Genomic DNA, 8,433 nt, shown 5'->3' on the forward strand with positions numbered 1-8,433 from the left:
GAAAAAGAGTTTTCTTAAAACTGAGTTGAAAGTAATCAGTAACAGAGGCAATTTGAAAGCAGTTGTAGTAATAAAACTCAAAACTCAAACAAACAGAATCAGTAGTCATACAAGGGGTGTCAAGGGATTTTGGGAATACACTTGTTTGTAAGCACGTGACCCCAGCAGGGGTCTGGTTTGGACATGCACTGCAATAGCTGATGCGGGTAGGGTCACAAACTAGCCAAAAGAACACAAACACATAGAGGGGATATGGGGGTTTGGGATTCACAAGACAGTAAGTACACAACAAGTGACTGCCAGAGTATGCTTCAAAACACACATAGGGGAAGCATTAATCTAAGGGGGAAGGGAACATATTACAGCATGGTAATAATGTAACTTGATTGCAGAACTATAAACAGGAGTAGACAAGAACAAAGGAAACTGAAACAACTAAAGAAGCATGTTGTTGTTGAGGCTTGAAAAATTAACTAGGTCATACCAATAGAAAGCAAGGTGCAGAAAGGTAAAGTAAGCATGATTCCACAATCTAGCCTAGGCTTTTAGCCGGCTAGACAAAGCAATAGCACAAGTAGTAATAGAGAAAGAGGGAGTTTTGAGTGTAAGTGTGTTTTGAACTCAATTGTTCGTGTGTTTGAAAGAAGAAAGGGTAGGGTATTTATAGTTTTGAAAACGAGTGAAGAATAAGGTAACTAGTAAGGTTTCAACTCAAACATGGAAATAACCACAATCAGAAGCAATTAACACAAGTACTCCCCTTTAATAAAGGGATTACTGTTCAAACGGATACTAACAGGGTTAATTAAAGAAAGAAATCAGTTTGAGATAGATTGACTATTGCCATATAAGGGGACAATAAAAGTATGAAGTAAATAATTGAGTCTACGTACAAAGTATGCTTAGTTTTGGGAAAGGATTCAGCAAGGTAAAACATCATAGTAATTAAAGGAGGGGAATCAATTAATTTTAAACAAATGAGTAAAATTAAGGTTTATAAGGGAACCCTTTGCAATCAATCGTAATATTGAAGAAATCATATCAATCAAGAAAGAAACATGATTCTGCACCTTGACATATAAATAGAACGAACAGAAATATCATACATGCAAGGCCAAACGCATTAGCAAAAGAAATAACTGGATACATACAAACATGCAGCAATTACAAGAGTAAGCTAAGGCTTAGTAGTCAACAAAGTCAAATAGTCAAGGATTACACGTAGAGCCAAAATGAAGAAACTATTCCAACAGGTAAAGAGAGTCAGAAACAAGTAAGGTCTCACAGTAACAAGTGAGGAAATCTTTTCAAAAAATTAGGGTTTTAACAATAGTCGAGTTTAAGAGATGATAAGAACTCAGAATCAGATAAGTCGAACAAGAAAAAAGGATTCACACACAAAGAACTCCATCGAAACCAGTATGCATGCAAAATAAACAAAGGCAGTTTCAGCACTCAGGTAAAACCAGAAACCCTTAGGGTTTTAACACGATGAAACAGGTAGAAGAACAGCATGAGCAAATCATTTTAATCATAGCAAAATCATAAATGATACTGAAAATCGAAGGAGAGATCTTTAAAAAGAGTTTTAAGAAAACCTAAACGTTAAAAAAATGAAGAGTCATTTTGAAAGAAAATCGAAGAACCTTCGAGAGAACACTTAAGAAGTTCATAATAAGCACAGATCTAAGATAGATCTGAAAGAAAATCAAAAGACCTTAAAGATAGGGTTTCAGAGAACCCCGAAAAAGTGAGAAAGACTTTGAAAGTTATCGATCTAGCCAGAAAAGCCGTGGATCTGACTCGAATGGTCAAAGGTGGCCGGAAAAAGACTAGAGATAGTGGTTGAGCAAGGACTGGACAAGATCTCTTTGAGATCTAGCCATGAAACCACGGAAACAAACACCCAGGAGCCATAGGAGACCGATACACCTCTCAAGCAGACATGAGAGTCCATGGATTAGGTAGGGATTACAAAGAACTAGGGTGGAATTGGGTGGTGGTGGCTAGGGTTTATGTGAGGCTACAGAGAGAATTGAGAGGAGAGGGAATTCTAAGGTGGCGGATTGTAACAAATGAGAGGGTTTGGGGGTCGTTTGGGATTAATTAAGGTAAGGGGTAACGGTGGTCGTTGATCTGAATGATCAACGGCCCAGATTAAAAGGGTAGGTGGGGATCCGGGTTTGGGTAGGGTTAAAATTGGGTTAGGGTTGGGTTTAATTAAATTGGGGCTGGGGAATTGGGGTTCAATTTAGGCTAGAATTGAAATTCAAATGGGCTATTATTTAAATAGCCAATTTTCCCCTTTAAATTATAAAAAATAGTAAATAAATTTTTGAAAATAAATTGAAAGTGCTAAAATGATTCACAACATGTAAATACCAATTTAAAAATATAGGGCTTAATTTTATGAATAAAAAACACGATTAAACCTTAAAAAGGCTAATATTGCAATTATATGCAATTAGCTTTAAAAAATACGAAATAAAATTATATAAATATGTAAAAATTATATTAGCCATATTTTGACATAAATATAAAATTCCAACAAATGAATCATCAAAAATGATAATTTTTGACATAACTATTGGGATTTTATGGATGAAAAAGGGAAATAAATCGATTTAAAGACCTTACAAAATTATAAAAAAATAATAAAACATTTGTACATGCTTATGTATGCATATATATGCTATTTTGAAAGTATTTTGCATATTGAAAATATATAGGGAAAAATTAGGTATCAACAGTTGTTAGACTTTTTAGAGATTTGATACACTATGTACTTCTGTAGCCTGTGATTTCATGAGATTCTGGGTTTTGAAAGTGTTATTATTGATCGAGAGTGTTATTATTGTATATGTCATGCGGAATTTTTAAATACTTATTCTATATTTGCCTGTTAGATGGCTAGTTTGTACTTTTAAATCCTTTTTTCCACAAATTGTTAGGCTTACCTAGTCGTAGAGACTAGGTGCCATCACGACAGTTCACGGAGGGAGAACTCGAGTAGTGACAAGTTGGTATCAGAGCTCTAGGTTCATAGGAGTCATGAATCACAAGCTGGTTTATTTCAGTCTCGCAGATTAGTACGAAGACGTTTGTACTTATCTTCGAGAGGCTATGTAACTGTTAGGAAAATTCCACTTCCTTTTATTTCCTTGTCGTACAAGATATTTGATATCAAAACTCTAAACCTCTGTCTTCTATTCTCTCACAGATGGTGAGGACATGTGCTATCAGAGGTAACCAGGCACCCGCGCCCCCTGCTAGAGCCGCCAGAGGTCGAGGCCGGGGTAGAGGCCAAGGACGCGCATGTGGTGCTGCTAGAGCACCCGTGCGAGCTGCCACAGAGGAGCCACTAGCAGCTTCAACCGGAGCTCAGGCACCTGATACGCCTATTGCCACTATTACTCTAGCTCTTCAGGAGACCCTTGCAAAGTTCATGAGCATGTACACCACTCTAGCTCAGGTAGGGTTGATTCCCCTTGCTGCAGCCACATCCCAGGCCAGGGGAAGAGCATAGACTCCCGCCGCCCGTACCCCAGAGCAGCGGCTTCAGGTTAATTAGATCCCTGAGGTTATACCGGTACCACCTGTAGCCCCAGTTCAGCCCGAAGATAGGGTAGCAGCTTTAGAGGATGAGCAGCGGAGGCTTGAGAGGTTCAAGAAGTACAAGCCTCCTACATTCAGTGTTCTAGCATCAGAGGATGCTCTGGGATTTCTGGAGGAGTGCTACCGTATCCTGCGCACTAGGGGTATATCAGGATCGAGTGGGGTTTCTTTCACTGCCTTTCAGCTTCGAGGACCAGCCTATCGGTGGTGGCATACTTTTAAGTTAGACAGTCCAGCTGAGGCAGCTTCCCTTATATGGACCCAGTTTTCAGATATGTTCTTGAGGGTGTATGTTCCTCAGAGCCTCAGGGACGCATGATGCGCAGAGTTTGAGCACTTGCACAGGGTACTATGACTGTTTCGAAGTATGCTGTCCATTTTACTGACTTAGCTAGGCATGAACCGGCCTTGGTTTCTATAGTTCGTGAAAGAGTTCGCCGGTTTATTGAGGGGCTCATTCCTAGCTTAGGTCTAGCATGGCCTGGGAGTTGGAGATGGACATTTCTTATCAGCAGGTAGTGAGCATTTCTAGGAGAGTAGAGGGCATGCTTGCTCGGGATAGAGGTGAGAGGGAGGCCAAGAGGTCTCAAGAGTCGGGCCATTATTCTGGTGCCCATGCCCTAGCTGTAGTTTGTCACGGTAGGGGTTATATGTGTCGCCCCATTCATTCAGCTCTTCCAATAGCCAGTGGTATTCCAGCTCCTCCTAGACCTCAGGAGCCTTATTATGCACCTCCAATATCTAGTGCGCCTCCTGCATGGGGTGCTTTCAGTGGTCAGTCCAGTAGACCTGGCCCGAGCCAGTCACAACTGCCACGTCCTCCAAGTTCTTGTTTTGAGTGTGGCAACATACGTTATATGGTGAGGGATTTCCCAGACTTAGGAGGGGTGCGCCTCCACAAACTTCTCATCCGCAACGTGCTCCACCATGCATTCAGGCTATGATTACAGCACAAGTTGCTACCCCACCTGCCCAGTCAGCTAGAGATGGAGGTCGGGGAGGTAGAGGTCACCCTAGAGGGGAGGCTAGGCTAGATACTATGCATTTCCTGCCCGTACTGAGATTGTCGCCTCTGATTCTGTCATCACAAGTATTGTCCTGGTTTGTCATAGAGATGCATCTATTTTATTCGATCCAGGCTCCACTTATTCTTATGTGTCCTCTCATTTTGCCCCGCTTTTGGGCATATCTCAGGATTCTTTGAGTTCCTCTGTTTATGTTTCTACTCCTGTGGGAGATTCTCTTATTGTAGACCGCGTTTATCGGTCGTGTTTGATTGCTCTTAGTAGTTTTGAGAGCAGAGCCGACTTATTATTGCTTAGCATGGTAGATTTTGATGTTATCTTGGGCATGGACTGGTTGTCACCCCATTATGCTATTCTTGATTGTCACGCCAAAACTATGATGCTGCCTATGCCAGGTGTATCACGAGTAGAGTGGAGGGGTACTTTAGATCACACTCCCAGTAGAATTATTTCATTCCTTAAGGATCAACGAATGGTTGAGAAGGGGTGTGACGCATATCTAGCTTATGAGAGAGATGTCAGTATCGATACCCCTACAGTTGATTCAATCCCAGTAGTACGGGATTTCCCTGATGTGTTTCCAGCTGATCTTCCGGATATACCACCCGACAGAGATATTGATTTCGGCATTGATTTGTTGTAGGGCACTCAGCTCATTTCTATTCCTCCTTATCGTATGGCTCCTCCTGAGTTGAAGGAGTTGAAAGAGCAGTTGTAGGAATTGCTTGACAAGGGCTTTACTCGGCCTAGTGTATCACCTTGGGGTTCTCCTATCTTGTTTCTGAAGAAGAAATGATGGTTCTATGCGTATGTGCATTGATTATCGCCAGTTGAACAAAGTTACAACGAACAGCCGGTATTATTTGCCTCGTATTTATGATCTATTTGACCAGTTATAGGGTTCTCGAGTATTTTCTAACATTGACTTGCGTTCAGGTTATCATCACTTGAATATTCGGGAGCCAGATATCCCTAAGACTGCTTTCAGGACTCGGTATGGTCATTATGAGTTCCTTGTTATATTATTTGGGCTGACCAATGCCCCAGCAGCATTTATGTATTTGATACACAACATGTTCCGGCCATATCTTGACTTGTTAATCATTGTCTTTATTGATGATATTCTGGTATACTCCCGGAGTTGGGAAGATCATAAGCAGTACCTGAGGACAGTGCTTCAGACTTTAAGAGAAAAGAAATTATATGCGAAGTTCTCAAAATGTGAGCTTTGGCTGGATTCCGTGGCGTTCTTGGGTCACGTGATGTCGAATAAAGGGATCAAGGTGGATCCGAAGAAAGTGGAAGAAGTGTAGAGTTGGCCTAGATCGTTCCCAACTATAGAGATCTATAGTTTTCTTGGTTTGGTGGGTTATTACCATCGATTTGTTGAGGGATTTTCATCTATTGCAGCACTTATGACCATGTTGACCCAGAAGGGTGCTCCGTTCAAGTGGACAAAAGAGTGTAAGGAAAGCTTCCAAAAGCTCAAAACAGTTTTTACTACAGCCCCAGTATTGATATTGCCTATAGGTTTGGGGTCTTATACTGTCTATTGTGACGCCTTGAGGATTTTCCTTGGAGCGGTAATGATGCAGGACGGTAGAGTGATTGCCTATGCGTCCAGATAGTTGAAGGTACATGAGAAGAATTATTCTGTCCATGATCTCGAGTTAGTTGCTATTGTTCACGCCTTGAAGATCTGGCATCATTATTTGTACGGTGTTCCTTGTGAGATTTATACTGATCACCGAAGTTTGCAGCATATGTTCAAGAAAAAGGACCTTAATTTGCGCTAGATGAGGTGGTTAGAGTTATTGAAGGACTATGATATCACTATCTTGTACCACCCGGGCAAGGCCAATGTGGTGGCCAATACTTTGAGTCCTCGGGAGGAGAGTTTGGGGAGTTTGGCATATCTACCAGCAGCAGAGAGGCCCATGGTGATGGATGTTCAGGCCTTAGCCAGCAAGTTTGTGAGATTGGATCTTTCGAAGCCTAGTCGAGTTCTAGCTTGTGTGATTTCTCAGTCTTCCTTGTTTGATCATATCAAAGAGCGTCAGTATGATGACCCTCATTTGCTCGTCATCAAGGACAAGGTTCTGCATGGTAATGCCAGATATGTGACCGTTGGTGATGACGGGGTATTGAGGATGCAGGGTCAGGTATGTGTACCCAATATTTATGGGCTTCGAGAGATGATTCTAGAGAAGGCCCACAGTCCGCGATATTCCATCCATCCGGGTGCCACGAAGATGTATCAGGATTTGAGACAACACTATTGGTGGAGGCAAATGAAGAAAGATATAGTTGGGTTTGTATCTTGGTTCCTCAATTGTCAGCAGGTAAAGTATGAGTACCAGAGACCAGGTGGCTTGCTTCAGCAGATAGAGATTCCGAAGTGGAAGTGGGAGCGTATCACCATGGACTTCGTAGTTGGGCTTCCATGGATTTTGAGGAAGTTCTATGCCATTTGGGTGTTTGTTAATCGGCTGACCAAGTCTGTGCACTTCATTCCTATGTGTACTACCAATTCTTCGAAGCGGTTAGCGGAGATTTATATCCAGGAGATAGTTCGTTTACATGGTATTCTAGTTTCTATCATTTCAGATAGAGGTACTCAGTTCACATCATGGTTCTAGATGGAACATACAACATGAGTTGGGTACTCGGGTGGAGTTGAGCACAGCATTTCACCCCCAGACGGACGGACATTCCGAGCACACTATTCAAATTCTTGAGGATATGCTCCATGCGTGTGTGATAAAGTTTGGATGTTCTTGGGATTAGTTCTTTCCAATAGCGGAGTTTTCCTACAACAACAGTTATCAGTCCATCATTCAGATGGCACCGTATGAGGCTTTGTATAGTAGGTGTAGACCCCCGGTGGGTTGGTTCGAGTCGGGCGAGGCTAGATTATTAGGCAGAGACTTGGTTCAGGACGCCTTGGAGAAGGTCAATGTAATCCAGGATAGGCTCCGCACAGCCCAATCCAGACAGAAGCATTACCGGAAGGTTCGTGATGTTTCCTATATGGTTAGAGGGTGGGTTTTGCTTTGGGTTTCGCCTATGAAGGGCGTTATAAGATTTGGGAAGAAGGGGAAATTGAGTCTGAGGTTTATTAGTCCTTTCAAGGTATTGCGACGTGTTGGGGAGGTTGCTTATGATCTTCCCTTACCTCCCAGCTTGGCAGGAGTTCATATGGTATCTCATGTTTCGATGCTCCGGATATATCACGGTGACCCGTCGCACGTGTTGGATTTCAATTCAGTCCAATTGGACAAGGATCTATCTTATGTTGAGGAGCTAGTGGCAATATTGGATAGGCAAGTTTGGAAGTTGAGGTCAAAGAATATTTCATCAGTGAAGGTTCAGTGGCGGGGGTCAGCCGGTCGAGGAGGCGACTTGGGAGACCGAGCAGGATATGCGCAGCCATTACCCTCATCTTTTCACCACTTCAGGTATGTCTCTATGCTCGTTCGAGGACGAACGAATGTTTTTAGAGGGGGAGGATGTAATGACCCAGCCAGTTGTTTTGAGAATTAACGCCCCGATCCTTTATTAACTGCTTTCCCTGTGTTTGTTTCTACTATTGTGAGTTGTCGCGAAGACTCGTTTTGAGTTCGGAGTGTTTTGGGACATTTAGTCCCTAAATGTGAGCTTAAGCTTTAGAATTTGAACCGTAGTTGGAACGGTGTGAAGATGGCCTCGGAATTGAATTCTGTCGATTCTGTTAGCTCCATTGGGTGATTTCGGGCTTAGGGGCATGTTCGGATTGTATTTTAGAGGTCTGTAG

This window comes from Nicotiana sylvestris, chromosome 3 (genome assembly GCF_000393655.2).
Source record: "Nicotiana sylvestris chromosome 3, ASM39365v2, whole genome shotgun sequence".
Taxonomy (NCBI): Eukaryota; Viridiplantae; Streptophyta; class Magnoliopsida; order Solanales; family Solanaceae; genus Nicotiana; species Nicotiana sylvestris.